The 20,790-nt window shown below is 36.0% G+C and overlaps 1 pseudogene; it reads left to right on the plus strand.

The window, feature by feature from the left end:
* Positions 1–276: 276 nt before the first annotated feature.
* Positions 277–9,103, plus strand: LOC141428708 (glutathione S-transferase 1-1-like; annotated as a pseudogene).
* Positions 9,104–20,790: the final 11,687 nt, after the last annotated feature.

The following is a 20,790-nucleotide window of genomic DNA, read 5'->3' on the forward strand; positions in this document are numbered from 1 at the left end:
TATAACAAAAATTTAACCGGCTACAAAAACCATGGAAATAATTTTCTACCAATTGAAGTCGGTGCATCAGCAGTACTCAGCACGAGCCAGCAGGAGTGATTGAATTTAAATAGGTAGTATGGAGATGAGGTAGACACGACTAAAAGGTCCACTCATGCTGGCTCGTGCTGAGGCACCGACTTCAGACTGGTAGAAAATTATTTTCATGTTTTTTGTAGTCGGTTAAATTTTTTGTTATAATTGATTGAGCGTTATCCGTGTCGTAACATGTTGCAGATGGTACTGAAACTGTACGTGGTGTCGGACGGGCCGCCGTCGTTGTCGGTGCGGCAGGCGCTGGCGCTGCTGGAGGTGCCCTGCCAACAAGTCGACGTCGACTTCGGCGCCGGCGACCACATGACCGACGAATACGCGCTGGTAAAAGCCCAATGGCCGCTTCAATATGAAAGGTTCCCTATGTCTGACCGAAACATTTTTTACACATTATTCATTTGGCCAAGGGTTTTATTCTGAACTGTAAATGTTTTTATTCAGGATTTTTAATAAAACTAACCTAACCTACACAAGTTGAAATTGTGATTGGCCAAATGAAATTATTTGTGAAACGAATATTCGTATAGGATAGGTAGGTAAGTACACCCACGCAGGCTTCTTATTTTAATTTAAAACAAGTGACTGAAATATAAGGATGTGATTATATATTTTTATCTACATGCATATCATAACTTCCCTATTATATGTTCAGAAACGACTATCAAATGGCCTTTATTAAGAAACTGGTATCTGCGGGTGCATCTTAATGTTCACATTAAAGCAGTGCATCTTAATGTTTAAACATTAAAGTATTGGTAATTTTTTTAAACAATGCATATCTGTACATATTGTAGAAAACTTATGACATGCATGTAGATAATAATAATAATTATTATAATAAAACTTTAGTTTTTTATTTAAGCTTTGGTAGGTACTTCAAACTAGTTATCAGTAACACTAACTTAAAAATACAGGCTAAGTATATCTGAACATATTACTTATAGAAAACTTATGATATGCATGTAGATAAAGTTATGTATGTGATCTTATTATGAAATTCATCGTTTCATAAAACCACACTCGTACTTTAATGCCTCTCATTATGCACCAGCCACATAACATAAATAACTATTAGAAGCCCTTTCATTAGATACCACAAACGATAGGTTCACAACAAAAAAACATTATTTTCCCATACAAAAACAAAATGACGTCATAACTCCTCTCCTTTTGTTTTTTTTCGTGCTACGGGTCAAATTGATTCGTATGGCCTAAAGATTAATCGTTCCGATTTTCATGCTTTTAACACCATTTGCAGCGTTTTACTGAATTTCGGGTGTACCTACCGCTAGCACTAAAAATATAAATAATAGATATACCTAATGTTTCCTTCCAAGAAATTTTCCTATTTTGAATAAATAATAAAATAATTATCAAAGAATAAACAAAAACGACGAAAATTTCAGATGAACCCACAAAAAGAGATACCGGTGTTGGACGACGACGGATTCTTCCTCAGCGAGAGCAACGCCATTCTTCAGTACATCTGCGATAAGTACAGCCCTGGCACGCCTCTATATCCCAGGATCCAAAAATTAGGTAAATAGGTCCATGTCTAAAATATGTATATGAATTGTGAACTTACAGGCAAATAGTAAGATATAGGACCTACATCTATTTGGTTATCTAGATAAGGCAAAACAAGGAGAAAAGCTCAAAATATACAAGTATAACCAATGTATAGTTAAGGAGGATCAGACAGCCAGTCGATTTACTTGTGTACTTTGACGACAGATTGTATTTATTTTGAGTAGGTAGGTAGGTACTTTTTCTGTTAAATAGATGGAGCCTGTCATTATGTTTTATTAATCCATTTAGGGGCTGTTTCACCATCCATTGATTAGCGTTAACCGACGGTTAAATGTGATGCCGTCTCCGTCTATTCGAACAAAACAAATAGAGACTGCATCACACCTAACCGCCAGTTAACACTAATCAATGGATGGTGAAAACAGCCCTTAACTTTTTAAACAAATAAAAATTAATCGTAAAATGTGTTGCTAAGCGCAAAACTCGGCAATGGCTGGACCGATTTCACTAATTCTTTTTTTGTTGTGTTTGTTATTGTCAGAAGGTTTTTATGAAAGAAAATTTGGTAAAATTACAACGGGGGCGAAGCCGCGGGCAACAGCTAGTATATATATATAAATGATAAGAAATGCCGCTATCTAATCGTTCTGTGAGAAGTACTTAGAAGCTATCATAATATTCTCTATGCATTGATGAACATTAGCAAACAATCCGTCGTTTAGATAACATATCAAGAGTTGTTCTGGTGATATATCTAATAATCGATACTTTATATTGTACCTATACATAATTTTTTGTAACATTCGATCTATTCACGTAACAGACGATAGACCCTTACATGAACATGAGTAAGTAGGTACCTACTTAAAATATGTCAATCAAATGGAAAAGAAACTACATATAATAATCTCTCTTTCCAATATACTACGAAAATTAAAGGTATAGTATGCTGCACAAGGCAGACTATATAGTGCAGGCAGACTGTTTTGTTTTGGTCGATCGATATAGTTTCGTAGAGTTTATTTGTATATAGTTTGATCGTTTTACAATTGCGGACTTTGAAGCTATCGGATCTTCATACTTTTACATATGTGCTTTCTCTTCCCCAACAGCTACCAGCAACGTTTCGTTATAAAAGATTTGTTCTGCCGCGACGATTGCTCGAGTGAGATCTGGCAGCATTAGGTATAAAACAAAGCACCAACTATTAAAAACAGACGACACCGCTTAGCGCTTCAATCTGATAAATAAGAGACTCATAAAATGTCTGTTAAATGGCATTTCCGCGAGAAGAGATTCACTCAAAATTCGGCTGTCCCCACAAATTCAAAAAATATTTTAAAAAAGAGGGCAAAATTTTGGAGTTATGTATGTGCAGTTTTGTTCCATTTTTCATATAATTTTATAAAAGAATAGATTTAAAGTAGAGCTTCTTAGGATTTTTGTATAAATTTATATTTTTTGGTGCGGCTACCCCTAGTTTTCGACATGTCCTACCTGATCAACGATATTTCGAACACCGTTTTAAGGTTGTTTCAACAACTTTATCCTCTTTATATTGTAATATAGAGGTGTGTTCCTTAATGAAGTAAAATTAAAATGGTATTTCATTAAATAATACTTTCATATATATTAAACTAGCTGTTGCCCGCGGCTACGCTCGCGTTAAATTTGGGGTTACACAGATCATTTACTTTCTATGATCTTTATTTTCGTAGCATAATTGATTTTTCGGAGGATTATATTTGCAAATTTTTGAATTTAAAAATCAACCTAGATGATCATAATTCGTTAAACTTTAAACCCCTGTTTCACATCTTTAGGTCAGGGGTGTAATTTTAGAAAACCCACGTGCTTCTTTTGCCCGCGACTTCGTACCTACGCGGCATAGGATTGTTCCCGCAGGATAAAGTGAATAAAATTCAAGAGAAAACCACACTGTCCGCGATTGAATTGAAACAGGCTTCTATTATTTCGGGTATCGATTTTTAAAAAGCTTTTACTAATAGTTTTTTTTTTAAATCAGCTCAGTTTTTCCAGAGATTCCCCAAACAACCAAGAAGCAGACAAAGTTAAATATTTCCTTTTCCCGTGGGAATTTCGAAAATCCTTACTTTGTGCACTCCTATGATACTTTATCTACATGTGTGCCAAATTCAGGTCTGTCAGCCTGTCCTGTCACAGTATACTGTTTTTACAGGTATGGATAAATTTGTTACGTAATGAGTTGATTGGTTTGGCGTAGGTTCTTAATGTGTCCTCCTAACCGTTAAGGAGTTATACCTTCCATCATCAGCTCACCTGAATAACCAGAAAGAATACAACTAAAGGTCTACCTATACGTGCTTATGATGTTTAAAGAAACTTCCTCTAACTCCTAACCGTTAAGGAGTTTAACCTTCCATCATCAGCTCATCAACATGAGATGATGTCTGTCAGACGCAAATACTTAAATAACTCGAGATAATTATACAAAAACCGTAATGCGTGCCTACAAAATTTGAGGGTTGCCCTCGATTTCCCTGAGATTCCGTCGTCATCAGATTCTGATTTGGTGATTATTTAAAAAATCAGTCCACAATTGAGCGAGAAATTGGTGAACAAACATAAATAAATATATGTAACGGAATGCATAACCTCCTCATTTTTTTGAAGTCGGTTAAAGAGCTTTTTGCAGCGTACGTGCAGTATAAACTTTGAATTTTGTAACTTTAGCTTTCTACAACCAGTAAAACGCAAAATGCTGTTTTTTCCCGTTCCCATAAGAATTTCGAGAAATGCTCTGTTAATGCTCTCCTACACTCCCCAAGGAACACACTTGCCAAGTTTCAGCTATCTACGACCAGTAAAAGTAAAATCCCGTTTTTTCCCTGTTCTCGTGTGAATTTTGGACAGTGCTCCTCTACACATTGCCAAATTTCAGCTTTCTACCAGTAAAACGAAAAGTCCATTTTTTCCCTTCCCGTGAGAATTTCGGCAAATTATCTCTTAATGGTTCCACAATAATACTAATGCTGTTTAATGTAAAATTGCAATAATACTAACGATAAATCCTGTTTTTTCCCGTTAACGTCAGAATTTCGGGAAATCCTTTTGTAGTGCTCCCCGACACTCCTCCCCAAGGAACCTAAATGCCAAATTTGAGTTTTCTACGATCAGTAAAACGAAAAATCCCGTATTTTCCCGTTCCCGTTGGAATTTTGGAAAGTCCTCTCTTAACGCTCTTCTACAATCCCCAAGCAACCTACATGCCGAATTTCAGCTTTCTAGGACCATTAAAATGAAAGATCCTGTTTTTTTCCCTTTCCTGTGGGAATTTCACAAAATTATTTCTTAATGGTTTTCTTCACTTCTCAAACAACTTACATGCCAAATTGCAGCCTTCTGCGACCAGTAAAACGAAAAATCCAATTTTTCCCGTTCCCGTCAGAACTTCGGGAAATCCTTTTGTAGTGTTCCCCTATACTCCGCAAGGAACCTATATGCAAATATCAGTTTTTCTAGGACCCAGTAAAATGAAAAATCGATCCCGTTAAACTGAATATAAATCCGTTTTTCCTTATCCCGTGGGAATTTCCCAAATTCCTTAAAACTGTTTTTTACTATTATAATCACACTACTTCTATGCCAAATTTGAAGAGTAGTAAATATAGTTCATAGAATTCAGTTAAACTGAATATATAAATCCCGTTTTTTCCGTTACCGTTAGAATTTCAAAAAAATCCTTCCTTAGTGGGGATGCCTACATTGTATAAGGTATCTATGTGCAAAATTTCAAGTCTCTAGGTCCAGTGGTTTGGGCTGTGCGTTGAAATATCAACGATTGATTTTCGATTGACTTTGTCACCACATTACCCTTTCAGGGGTTAAATTCTCAAAAACCTGAAACACGTGTTTACTTATGTGTTGTTAAGAATACTCCTGTGAAGTTTCGAATAAAATAGTCTTACTAATCTTGTTTCCCCATACTAACTTGGACCCCCATTTCAACCCCCTTAGAGGGCGAATTTTGAAAAATCCTTTCTTAGTGCACCCTAGACCTTAAAAGGAACCTACGTGCTAAATTTGAAATCCCTAGAACCAGCGGTTTGGGCTGTGCGTTGATACATCAGTCAATCACTTTTGCCTTTTATATATATAGATAATACATTTTTATCGCGTCCCATGATTTAAGGTGAAGTGGAAAATCCATTTTGTAACCATTATTTTTCAAAAAGTAAAACAAAAATCTCCCAAACTAGTTTAAAGCATTACATTCTGGCAACACTAGCATTAGACGCCATCAAAACTTCACAGGTCAGCCATTTTAAAATTTCTCTCAGTCGAGGTTCAAACGTGAAGAGAGTAACCACGCAAAAACAAGTGTCTACTTTGTAACTGGTGATTTAAGAAGGCAAGTTTGTTTAGCTGTTAGATTGAATTTTTTTTTCAATATTTAATAGGTTGTTTATCGATTGCATTGTTCAGCGCAGAGAAAAAATTTTCACTGACAAACAATATTAAAAGTTTTAGATCGTGAACCATGGATGCGTTACTTCCACTTTGTTCGGTTACATATATATGGACACTATAGTTACGAAGTGGAAGTATAAAGGCGGCTGCACCAGGTGATTTGAGGCCGAATAAAAGTAATTTAATTTAGCATGATTTTAATAATATTGGTGTGATGTTGTGCCGAAATGTAAATTACAGCTATATAAATTAACAATTTAATGTTGTTCAAACAATTAATGATTATTACAGGTTAAAAGTTGACTTGGATTTTTTTTTCGTATTTGTGAATTTGCCTTTATGCTTACCATTTTGTAATTGCAGCGTTCAGTTTTGTAACTGTCCTATTTTGATTTGATGCGAAATGTATTTTTTCATAATTTTATATGTAGAATAATGATGCATAATAAAACTTATTTATATTTAATGACCTTTAACTTAAATAAATAAATTAAAATAATCATACAAATAACTACCTAGATGAAAGACGCTAAAATTTTCTAACGAAAAGGACTAAAAAGTAACAAAGTGGAGATTTTTCCTTTGGAATAAATATAAAGGACATTATATTGGGATATTCTTCAGTTGTATGTATACATAAAACTGTTCTTAAACGGAATACATAAACACAAATAACATACAAACACTGTATAATAAATAATTTTACTTTTAAAAAGTTACAAAGTGGAGTCCTGATCTGCAGAGTGTCACCAATAATATTTTTTTTCTCATTTATATGTTGTTTTTGTAGAATTTATTTTATGATATTATGCAAATATAGAGTCTAAGTAATTAATAAAATTAATATTTAAATAACCTGATGAAAAATAAAATCCTTTCGACTCCACTTGGTAACTGTGACTCTTCTCGCGAAAATGCCCAAAGAACAAATCAAGGATAAGTTTCGGAGCAATTAAAATAAGACTACCGTAATTGATCGGTTATTTATTATTAAGAACCTACTTAAATAATTTATTGTTCTGGCCAGTGCCCCTGCAGTTGCCCGGAACAAATGGATTTATTATTAGTAATACTTTACTCAGAAATATAACTGTTGCAGGGCAGTAGTCAATCACCGGCTGTGCTTCAATCTCTCGACATACTACGCGAACATATCAGCGTATACAGTGAGTTCATTCATCTATACTATAGCATTGTAAATAATAATAAGCAAAGCAAGACTTGACATTGGCATTCACATAATAATGTCACTTCAAATAAGAGGTCGGCTAATTCCTTATTCCATGAAATGTCTCAAACTCTAATTAGTAGTAGATCAGTTGGTCAACTTACGCCGTTCGTTTTCCTTCGGCTTAGTTATACATGTCCTATTTACATGCCGATGTTATTATTCGAATATTAAACAATAATAATAATATTTTCGGTTTCCGTTAATTGCATTGCATCACCGGTTGCAATATTGAAATAAACAGGAAACTGGAAAAATAAAAATAAGGTGCCGATAACGGAAGGTAGCTCGAGCACAGGCATAGTTCTTTACGATTGCACTAAAGTATACAGGGACAGGGACTATCAATGCTAGAAAGCAGTAATTTTGCACGAATATGTATGTAAACTATGCCGACAAAATGGTACAAAACAAAATGAAAAAAATATATATATTGTACCTCCCATAGACGTAAAGTGGGGGTGATTTTTTTTTCTCATCCAACCTTGTAGTGTGGGGTATTGTTGGATAGGTCTTTTAAAATCATTTGGGGTTGTTAAAACGATTTTTCGATTCAGTGATTTGTTTGCAAAATATTCAACTTTAAAGTGCAAATGTTCATTAAAATCGAGCGTCCCCCCTCTTAAATCTAAACCGGTGGGTGGAAAAATTCAAAAAAATTCTGAATGGAAGTACGAGCTGTATGTCAAACTTTCAAGGAAAACTATAACGGCTAAGTTTTCTTGAGAATTATTATTAGTTTAAGAGTAAATAGCAGCCTAAGGTATAAAATATACTACCTAAACTTGGAAGATTCCGTATAAAATACGAAATCCTTAAAAAAATATGACTTATTTTTTTCGCAATGGCTACGGAACCCTATTTTGGGCGTGTCCAACACGGTCTTGGCCGGTTTTTTTCGATTAGATCCGTTACAAATGAGAAAGGTGACCTTCAATCTGACTTGGGGTTGCTAAAAACATTCTACTATCTCCAACTCGAAACGTTTTCAGATGGCCCCAATATTCTTCGACTACGAGCGCACTCCTCTGGGCCTGAAGAAGGTCCACATCGCTCTGGACGTGTTCAACACATACTTGTCGCGCGCAGGCACCACCCACGCCGCCGCCGATCACCTCACCATCGCCGACTTCCCGCTAATCAACTCCACCATGACCCTTGAAGCTATAGACTTCGACTTCTCCAAGTATGAAAGGTACTACAAAACTGAAAACAAGACCAAACTACTACCGCTACACCACACTCGGTTCGGTAGGTACCTACTCGCTCGTCCAATTATCAGAAATACGTACAGTCGAGGAAACTGAATCACGTCCACAGAGTGGAACCTTTGAGCTCCTAAAATGTCATGTGCCTCAACGTTTGTCACATGTGTTTGTTTCTTTATTTTAGTTTACATACATACATTACGTTTAAATAGATCGCATTTGTCACAGGAGCTATGGAAAAACGGAATTGAATTTTTGTTTTGCAGTATTATCAGTAGGGTAGGAGCACGCCAAATTTGTCTATGAACGTTCGCGTCCTTCTTTGATTTCTTAGCCCACAAAAATAAGAACACAAATAAATATTCTGTATTTTTATTTATCTTGCAGGTAAGCACGTGGTATGAAGACTTCAAGAAAGACTATCCAGAGCTGTGGAAGATTTCAGCAGATGCTATGAAAGAAATCAAGCACTTCGCAGCAAATCCTCCAGATTTAACTCACATGGATCACCCAATCCATCCAATCCGTAAAGTTAAGAAGTAGATCGTTATACCATAGTGCTCGCTTTATCTTAATTTGTTTTAAGTCAGTGTTCTCCAGACCCGGAGACGCACCTTCTCAGGTATCCAAGACACGAGTTGGAGCAGCAATCTTCGCTGGTAACGCACTGTAAATAAGTTAAAAATATATTTAATGTAAGAACAAACTATTGTATCTATTATCATTTCAATTGGCGTTGACATTTTAGCGCCGAAGTGAAAAATGCTGAACTTACAAATTCTCCTACTTTTGCACAATCCAAGTAATCATAATGAGATTCTTCAATGGACATCGAATTCTGGTTTTCGATCCCAATCTCGTCTTCCGTTGGCAGAGAAATCTTATTCGATAAGATGTCAACATCGATATTTGTTCGTTTTAATTTGCCACTCACATTCGCCACACTGAATATAATAAACAGGATCAACGTAATGTTCCGTGAGCAATGCATCATGTGTGCGATTACTTAGCAGTTGTTTGTTATACTACGGTATTGTGCTAATTGGGGCTATAAATGGGGCAAATTCATAATGTAGAGAATGGCGTGAAATATCCCAATAGATATGTAGTTTACGCCATTCTCTGTATACCTTACTTATCATAACGCTAATGACTGGCAGCGACGACTAGGGTTGCCAACTTTTTTTACAAGAAATAAAGTAAGTATAGTTACATTTGAGAAGGGAAATAAACAGTATTTTAGATTTTTTTTAGAAAAAACAGTATTTTCTTCTTTTCATGTTTTTAAAGACAAACTTTTGGGTGCTTCTCGCACAACTTATCAATTTAGTTTCATTCTTAAAAGCCTCACAGACCGCGTCAGAATCAAAACTAAAATTAACATAAATAAGGAGGTAAATTTTTATTAAATTAAAATTAACAGATTCGTTCTGAACCACCACTATTGTGACTATATATGCTGCAGGTACTGACTTAGTGTGTGATAGTGTTAGGCAATGTTGATGCTGAAAACAGTATTTCATACTTTATTTTAGTTCAACAGTAAAAAGTATAATGTAGTGAAAAACAGTATAATACTGTTTTTAACAGTATAGTGGGCAACCCTAGCGACGACGCTAGCAATGATTTCGTTCCGACCAATCATAAAGTAGTATCGTTGTATTAAACATAGCGAACGTTTTCAAGGTACTTAGCATCGATATTAAAAGGGTTTAGGTAAATTTTAAATAAATACGGGGACCTTTAGGTAAGTATATGTAGATTAGATAGTAAATACTACGAAACGGGTAGACGACAGAATTCGTGGCAATAACGTACCTATAGGTACACAACACATTCACTTAAAATTAGGTAAAAAATATCTGCTATGCCCTAAAATAGCTATTCTGAGTCTCACTCCTCAGACAATACAAAACGCGCATAGGTATCTATCTCTCTTCGGTGGAACCTACTTAGGTTACGGAGGGGAGTATAAATATATCCACTGTTTACCAATGCTGTTTACTATGTGTAAGCGTAATTTGTTGTCTTAATTCTTGATTATCTAATAATAATAATGAACTGAGCTGTCGAAGTTAATGAAAATCAAGAAAAACAAACACCATGTATTTGTATAAGTAGTTAATTTGTGCAATCAAGTATAGGTAGCTACGCAAAAATTGACAGAATACCTTTTTAGGGTTACGGAGCCAAAATGGCAAAAACGGAACCCTTATAGTTTCGCCATGTCTGTCTGTCCGTCTTTGCTCAGGGACTATCAATGCTAGTAAGCTGTAATTTTGCACGGATATATATGTAAACTTTACCGTCAAAACGGTAAAAAAAATTTTTTTTAGTGTTCCATGGACGTAAAGTGGGGGTGTTTTTTTATTCTCATCCAACCCTATAGTTTTGCTAAGACGATTTTTCGATTTAGTGATTTTTTTGCGAAATATTCAACTTTAAAGTGCAAACTTTCTTTCTTCCCCCCCCCCAAATCTAAACCGGTGGGTGGAAAAATTTGAGAAAATTCAGAATGGTAGTAAGTATATCAAACTTTCAAGGAAAACTATAACGATTAGTTTGCTTTGCTTGAAAATTATTAGTAGTTAAGAGTAAATAGCACCTAAGGTATAAATATACGTAACTATGGAAATTCCATATAAAATACGAATCCTTAGAAAAATATTACTTATTTTTTTCGTAATGGCTACGGAATCCTATTTCGGGCATGTCGACACGCTCTTGGCCGCTTTTTTGCTGTAGGAAAATACGTTTCGCATACATTGCGCTGTGGGGACAGCGCGGAAGTTATGTGGGTGTGGGAGAGGTGGCACGATTTCCAATACATATTTACACAATCATGAGCGCTTGAAAGAAATAATTTGAAACTAAAAATCACATCTGTTTGACGTTTATTTGTTCTTTATTTGAGNAGCTATTAAACTTTGAAGTTTCCAACTTTTTGTTGGTTAGGTTAGGTTATATTAAATATACTGTCACAGGGACCGTTATCAAAGTGACTCTACCATACCGTAACCTAACCAAACTTAAGGTACTGTTACACTTACACATGCTAGTTACTAGCACGAGCATGCTTCTATGAGCAATGCTACCTACTAGCATGTGTGGACAGGTGCTACTATTAAACATGCTTTTTGTGGCATACTTGGTACTACAGGTACTAGCATGCTAGTAACGAGCATGTATGGCGGCCTTTAGACAAGTTGAAAAAACTCCCGACATTGTCATTTCAAAGTACTGAACCGATTTTAAAGGGACATGGCTAATAAGCACCTCAAAGAAACTCATCATCATCATCCCAGCCTATATACGTCCCACTGCTGGGCACAGGCATCCTCTCAGAGTGAAAGGGCTTGGGCCGTAGATCCCACGTGGGCCCAATGCGGATTGGGAACTTCACGCGCACCACCATTGAATTACTTCGCAAGTTTGTGCAGGTTTCCTCACGATGTTTTCCTTCAAAGCTCGTGGTAAAATTTTAATGTTATTTCGCACATGAATTTCGAAAAACTCGGAGTTGCGAGCTGGGGTTTGAACCCACGATCCTCTGCTTCAGAGGCGATAGGCCAAACCACAAGGCCACCACAGCTAGGAAACGCCCTTTCACGTAAAAGCATCAAAATCGGTCCATCCGTTTGAGAGCTACAATGCCACAGAGAGACAGACATTGGCGTCAAGCTTATAACACCCTCTTTCGGTGCTTAGGTTAAAAATGATTCTCATGTAAGGGTTAAAAATGTCCGAATTAAAAAGTCAACCGATGCAATATTACATCACTTCAAGATTCGAGTTATATTACAAAATAGACCCAGTTTTATCTGCACACATCGCCTATCAATCTTGTCATTCCAGAACGACATTTTGATATTTTATCTTATCTAAGCGAATTGAAACAAAATTCATCAACGTTCTCTTTTTAAAACGCATAAATTTGAATCTACGTCAAACAAATGACAATTTTAACTATAGTTTGTTTTGTCATTCGATTTTAGTTTAAGTTTTGAATGACATAGGATATGGCCAGTACGAAATATATCTCAGTTTAAATACTACGGTCGGTAAAGGATTTTCAACACTGCTGGTAAGCAAAAAGGTTCAATATTAAAATTTGAGACGGTAGTCGATTTTAATGTTTTTTTTTATCGATTAAACTGGAAATGCCTTCACGATATGATAACTATTTTAAATTCACGAGCGCGCGAAAGTATCGAAGGCCGTATGAGTAGGTACCTAATATGGAAATTGTATAATTAAATTACTGTATTATTTAATATGATTACTGTTATCTGACTTTTAGCACATCTTGATATACTTGTCAACATTTCGCACTGTGGTTCACCGTGGTGTGAATGTTCTTCTTTTTTTTTTATTTAAACACAGTTTTTGAAATTATAGCTGCCAATTTTATAAATGCGAAAGCTTACTGTGTAGCTTATTTATTGTGTGTTTACTGGTCCTTGACACTGAAACAGGTGGGGATTTCAATGGAAACGGGTGGTTTATAGGTAGCTGCATTTTAGTGAATAATTACCGCGGGACTGGGAAATTAAGCATGCAAAATCCCAAAATTAGTCTTACCTGTCTAGAGACATGACATTTTGCAATGTTCTTCCATCATACAACGTAAATGAAGGAATTTCACATCTAATTGAGATTGTCTAAACTTTAAAAAAATACCTAAATCAGAACCCTTTTTTTATTAATTATTAAAGTTATTTTGGTTGATGCCGTCAAAGTTTAATATAGTTCTGCCACACCAATGCTTATTTTATAAAATTGATCTGTATGCGTATGTTGAGCTCCAGCATTATTTTATTTTTTATCTGTGGTGAAGTGGCAAACTGTCACTAGCTAGTCGCAAGCAAACCTATATTGCAAGGAGAGCTTGCATCATAAATCAATGCAACGTAGCGCACAACTGCACTAAATAAATCATGCACGCATGATAGAATGATAATTTTATTAAATACATATCAGACATACTCGTAGTAGTCATTCATTGAATTTAGGATAATTAGTGATAATTAGTCCATTAAATTCGTTTTAATGTTTCGTTTTTCGCTTGTGGAACCAGAGGTTAAAATATACTATTAACTTAAGTCCGCTCTTACGTCGAGTCCATTCTGTATTCGTAACCATGATACTCGTACACATACGAAGTACCTATGACGCGTTATTATTGTGGTTCAATACAATACACTTGGTTAAGTACCTATATCTATTGAATGTTCCCACGGTGTACAGTCGTACGCGCACGCTGCATAAATTAAATTGTTTAGAACACAAGCCTAACACGGTGTCTTTATTAAAATATATAAAGATAATTGTCATAACTTTAAAATGCGTCAATAACGTAATTATTAAAAATGTAAAACTTAAACTTACGTTAAAGTTAAAAATTATTAAATATTAAATATTGTACTTAGACTTTGAAAAGGAAAGTACCGTGAGGCTCACCCATTTTAAATGCAACCGCCGTGTCGCGTTGCTCCCAGAAGAAGGGTTACGGATTAGCCCGAAACATGTCGAGCTAAACTCAATTTCAGACGAGAGTTATCAGTTTTGTTATCATTTAAAGTTGTAAGTAAGGCTTGACAGGGTTGAGGAAGTATATTCCGTTTGAAGCGCATAATCCGTAATATCCCATGCCTAGTACTGGTAGTTATCTACGTAGGTATATTGTAATTAAGGGAAGGGGAGGGAAGGGTTTGTATGTAGGTATGTATGTATGTAAACTCTTTATTGCACATAAATATAAAATAAAAATACACAGAAAGGAGAGCAAAGGCAAAGGGTTTGGCTCTCATGCTTAGTGAAAGTCATAATGTAATGTTTGTCATAACTCTCTTTTCTCTGAATCCATCAATAGGGATGTTGATACATTAAAAAATAATTCGAAGGCACGGCTCCAGTAAAAAAACGCTTTATTTTAGCCCTGAAAACCAGATTAATTTTCGATTAACTGCAAAATTAGATTTTTTGTTGCTTTAAAACCAATAAATAGTTAGTTGATTGAGTTAGCGAACAAGTGACATCATATGTTGCTATTTCCATTCAAACTCTATGGGAGAATTGTGTTTAGACAGGTCATAAAAAGTACGTCAGTTGATTGGTGGAGTCAACGTCCCTGTTAGTCAGAATTGACATAAAATAAAATTAACCTAACCTATAGAGTTCTACAGGATATTCATTTAAATATTTCTGAAAAACTTACGGTTTAGGTGGGAAAAAATTATGTCTAACAAAAATTATGACAAACACACATTATTACATTATGCTTTTATTATAAATTAAGTTGTACTATAACGTAGCTGTATTTACCCGTTGAGTGTACATATTTTAGCTGACAGTACAGAGACGGATGTGGGCGGGACCTTGGGAAAAAATCCTTAAGCAGAATTCGTTCGGTGAAATACAATGCTTTGGCCCAAACTATTAACTGTGACTAACAAGACCCAGTTCTTGAGGTTAATGCAATTAAAATTGAACGGAAAAGGTCGTGCGCGTAAGAATATCCTGACGTGATTATTACTGATTATGTTTACTTGAAAAGTATATATTTAACGAGAAAATTTTACTGAGAAATTAATTGTGTCTTGTTTTTTAGAGTTAAACTACTGGAAAATAGTAGCTGCCCTACAGTCACCAGCAATAATATCTGACACGGCAAAGCGTGCATAAATATCTGAAACGGGTCTATTTCTAAGGCCGGATGTCAGATATTTTTGCTTGCGCCGCAGATAATCAATGTAGGTGACTGTACAGTCACGCCAAGTGAATATTATAATTTGATTTATTAACAAAATGTTCAACGAAATCTAAGATATAAATAAAGAGAAATCTAAATTTCGAATCAGCACCCTATAAGCGCCAGAGGTGTCCTACCAACTAGACTACCGGGGAACCCCACCAACTAATCGGAAGTCTTAATCTGTTGCGTACGCCAATAGTGGTGAATCCCGTCAGAGGACTCAAAACGCATTTTCTTTTTTTTATTACACCTAGTGAATGTTGCGACGTCAAACGGATTTACTTCGTAAGATTAAAAATATTTTACCAAACCATATTTTAGGTTCATAGGTATTATTATGAATTACAACATCATCACTGTTCCTTATGTCACAGTGCAAGGGCCAACACTGGGCTGAGATTCTAAATTAGTTTAATTCTGTGTGCCTATTCCTGTAGGTATTTTTTACGCAACCTTGGTTGATAAAGCTGTGTTAAATACTTGTGATGTATAGATACTATCATTTAATAATATTGTAAATCTGTTTTAAAAAAATATACCTCGTTGAGTTTCTTGCCGGATTCTTCTCAACAGAGGCTTTCCCGAACCGGTGTTAGATTTTTTTGACATTCATAAGTGTTTGTGTTATAGCCTAAATTGAATAAATATATTTTGACTTTGACTTTCATAGCAAGCAAGGGTAAGGCCCGCCTAATGGTAAGCGGCTACCGTAGCCTTTGGATGCCTCCAACTCCAGGGCGCCTGCATGCGCGTTGCCGAAAAATGTTTAAAACGTATACCTACCTAGACCTACCTACTGCCTTCTTGAAGAACCATACACTGTAAGTAATCTCTCGGAAAAATCTCGGTACCCACAGAATTCATTCTTCACAGTAGCTTCATATAATGAGCGGTAAAAAATCAGACCCTCAAGTGTATGCAGCAATTTTGTATGTAGAGTGGAAGGTATTTACTATCTGTACTAATGACTAACAGATTTACAACTGACTTTTATCTCATCAAAAATTACAAGTTCCATACAGGCGCGGTTTGAGGGGAGGAGGGATTGCAATCCACACTCGAGGGTTGTAATTGTGACTGCGCCTGATTCTGTAATACCTAACAACCAATTTACATATTCATAGCACAATTCCAATCAACCAGGCAAGTACTTAAACTCTGAATAACAATGTCACATTAGCTGCCAAAAGTAAATCGATAATCGAATGCTCGATTTGAGCTTAGCCGTGGGTGCCTTGCAAGGCCACTAGCGCCAAACCTGCCGCCTCCATTTGTCAAAATCGACGCAGGCGCCGGTCTGCATAATATGTAGATCAGGTGATAGTGTAGAAAGTACATTGCTTTGTTAGAAATAAACTAATTGGATTCCCAGAGATGCGTGTGGATGTAGAATACAATAACGGTACGTCATTGGCTTTTATGACGTCGATAGGTAATTAAAAAAAGTCCTAGTGATTAGATTTTGGCCTAGTGATTTGACCTATGGCCTCTCATGCAGATGTTCGTGGCTAGGAGGCCAGGCTCGCACCTCTGAGTTTCTTGGGATTTATGTACGAAATTACCACTTTCAAAATTACTACCATCAGCTTTAACGGTGAAGAAAAACATTGCTAAATATCGAATTAGGTAATAACTTGGTTCTTCGTAGGTACGCTATACGAATGAGGTACAGCTGTTTGTATGAAACCGTAAGTTTTTCAAACACGAAAACGTCTTAACTTAGTGTGTAACTGTATAAATTAATGAAAACCTAAATATTTTATTGTGTATACCTGTGACAGCGCAGGACTTACATTTAGCATGGGCTAGATAATTTTTGCGAGGTCCTATGATAGAAGACTGCACATTAGATGATGGTTTTTAATTGTCAATAAAAACAGAAACTTTCGTGGGGCGAGGTCCTAGTCTGCGGCCCACACCGCCTATGCTTTACTTTACAAGTGTATCTAAAAATAAATGTGCTATCTGGAGGAATTAATGGTTTGTCCCCTCTACCATAATTTTTCGTTGAAACTCCTGTAGCAAACTGTCACAGAACATATTAACGCTGATTAAAAACCATTACCCATAGATAAGGTAGAGTGAGTTACGACAGCGTCACCGCTTAGCACATGTGGGACTGATATTGCAAGTGATTGAAGTAAGCCGCAGATTATGCGCTTTGATACAAAGATTACCTACTGATTACACACTAGAGTAGAGTTACTTGGTAAATTACTTGGTTATACTCTAGATCAAATGTGATAGACTTTTATATATATTCTTTAAAAACGAACAAATGTTTATTAACGGTTTTTTAAGAAAATAAAAGTCTATCACGAATAATTATTGGAGTAGACACATTAACTATATTAGGAAGAGTTCTATCAGAGCACATTTTTTATTTTCATTAAATTTTTAAGGAAAAATTGAGAAAAACTAACAAAAATGCAACGTTGCCAGCTCAGCAGGTATAAACGCTCTTAAGAGCGCGCCGAGGTTCTAGCGCATTTATTGCATTCATTAAATCCCTTGCTGTAATCATTACTACTTAGTAAAGGTTTACTTTTGAAAATGATATGTAAGATATTTGAGGATTTTCTCTAGAAAACATACACTGTAGAAACACGATTACATGTAGTTCGTTCGATAGAAAAAAAATCAAAGTCGTCTCTACTGATGGACTTATGATATATTTTTAGGAATGTGGCTTAGTTATAGGGCCTCAGAAAGTTTCGTAGATTCGGCATTGATTTTTAAAATAAATAAATATCAAGGGACAATTCGAACCAATTGACCTAGTCCCAAAGTAAGCTTAGCAAAGCTTGTGTTATGAGTACCTACTAAGCAACGGATAAATATAATTATATAGATACATACTTAAATACATATTAAACACCCAAGACCCGAGAACAAACATTAGTATTTTTCATACAAATATCTGCCCCAGACACGGGAATCGAACCCGGGACCTTAAGCTTCGTAGTCAGGTTCTCTAACCACTAGGCCATATGGTCGTCTAATAATAAATAATTCTATATCATCTAAATAATTTTATATTTGTCTCTAGCACTGTGTATCGAATTACGTTAAATGTCATTACCACACGGTTCTGTAATGGTCTAGGAAACAAATTGGTGGACTGTAGGTACCTACTTGCCATGTGATAAATAAGCTTTTTGTTAAAATTTCATTTATGATACAAGCTTTTTTGCTGACTGTAATTTGTGTTGACTGTACTTGCATTTTCATTCAAACTACATTTCCGAACCAAATTTTAAGTCGATGCCATTAACCGTTGAGGAGTTCCGTTTTGAAGAGACGATCCTGGCTGGATCACCATTATGTGGGATGTCACTACCAGATTATTGTATTGTCACCAGATATACATAAGTATGCCGCATTTCAAGTCAATCCAATCACCGGAAGTGGATCAAATTCAACTTGCAAGATTTGACCCGCACATACATAAGCACATAAGGTAGGTACATTGCAAGTTAAATAAAAGCTTGTAATAGGTAATCAATCCAAATGTCTATCGACTGTTTCATACCGGTATTGTTTTAAATACGATTAGATGTAGACAGATTCAAGTAGATAACCCAATGACTCATAATATCACATTCACATACGTAGGTTACGATTTATATCACCGGAGCAGAGGTCAACCGGGTATGATATTGACCTGATCGATTAATGCATTGAACATTTTTGGTCGGCTTAATTAAATGCAGCTAAGGTTAGGATACATACACAGGTCTATAGTGAACAAGGTCAAAACGACAGTTTTAATAATCTGGGAAATCAAGGCTGAACGTGAAAATAATCAACATCATTGACATCAGTTGGAAGACGTCCACTGTTGCCGGACGCTGAATCGAAACGAGTCTAATATCAGTCTCTCAAAGGGCCGGCAACGCACGCTTTCCGTGTTGCGGGTGTCCATGGCCGGCGGTGATTGCTTTCCATCAAATGATCATGCTCCTTTGCCTTACTTATATAAAAAAATAACTTGCATCTGCCGATTGTTGTCAGTCCACCCAGTGCGAGCCCCCCTACGTTTCCTCTTCCGATTCGTGGTCGCAACTCGAAGACCTTTCTTCCCCAACACCGAACACCAAAATTTCTGCCTTTTGGTATACATCTACCTACACTGTACAAAAATTTCGTACTTAGATTGGGTACAGTCAACTACAAAAAGATCCATAGGGCCAAAGTTACAAAAATATGTATATGCGACTTAATTGACTTGACCTTATTGACTTAAACATTATGGTCGTGTTTACATATTTTTTTTAAATTTGACCGTATCGATATCTTTGTAGATGACTGTACTTACTTTACTTTGTAGTTTGATGATTGTGACATGAATAATAATTCAACGAAGAAATTTAATAATAGATTTAGCAGTGCCAGAACAAAATGAATTAAGAAAACGACTCACGAAGTTGTTGTCTAAAAAAATCTATTTCATGACTACTTTGTTCTTAGAACACTTGAAAATTCGAGGTCAAAACTAAGAAATGTTCATGGAGTATAAATAGCTCAAGTCACTCAAATCCTTGCACTGATATATATTATTATCAGTTATCTCACACGCGTGCAATATCAACTAGCAACTATCTGGCTGGACTGATTTATCCAACAGCTAGCTGGACTATTAATTGGTTAGATTTATGTCTAGTTTCTAGACCAAATTCGTGTCAATGTGGTCGCAAATCAATGTAACCGCGCGGGACCGAGCACGCTGGGTTTTGCCCTACACCAAAGTTTCCGAAAGTGGTTCAATGGAGTCAGATGTTCGTCAAATGGAGAAACGAGGGTCCACGTAGACTTGAAAAACATGGGGGTTTTAAGAGTTTTCGGAATATATAATAAATTTAGCAGCAGGGGATCTACCGATAACAGTAAGACAAGAGTAAAACTTTGAAAGTGGTCTACGAGAAAAGAGTTCGGGAACCTGTGCCCTACGATTCCCTTTCTAGCCAGTATGCGTAAGGAAAAGTTCTTCAATAAACGTTAGTGTGCTTCGGCCACAGAAATCAGTTCAAACTGTGCACCGATTAGTCGATTTATCATATTTAATTGGACATGCGGTAACGACGTATTGCATGTATGACAAGATGCCTTGGTAGCTGCTAATAACTTTAATGTGTTGGGAAATTTAGCGCGACAGGGATCTAATATTGATAATTGCGTTCCCACCAGTGGCGGCGTAATAGGGGGGAGGGGGGCGGAGGATACCAGAACCAAGGGGGTGCCAAAGACATTTTTTGTACGTACCCTTTTTTATTCGCTCTTGGAATAAATACGGTTGTGGGTTCCATCACATACCTAGGTACAACCCCTAGGACATATCTTTGTTGGTGGAAAATTTTAACGCTACCTGAATATAAAGATAGGAAAACTTTCTCAAATAAAACGTTTCTTTATTTGGAAAAGAAACAAAACTGCCTTTTGACAATACGAGTACTTAGCTTTTCTATTTTAAAAACTTTTTCCTTTACTATTTTACGATTAGTTAGAATAAAAAAAAAAAATATTGA

This window comes from Choristoneura fumiferana, chromosome 6 (genome assembly GCF_025370935.1).
Source record: "Choristoneura fumiferana chromosome 6, NRCan_CFum_1, whole genome shotgun sequence".
In the NCBI taxonomy this organism is placed as follows: Eukaryota; Metazoa; Arthropoda; class Insecta; order Lepidoptera; family Tortricidae; genus Choristoneura; species Choristoneura fumiferana.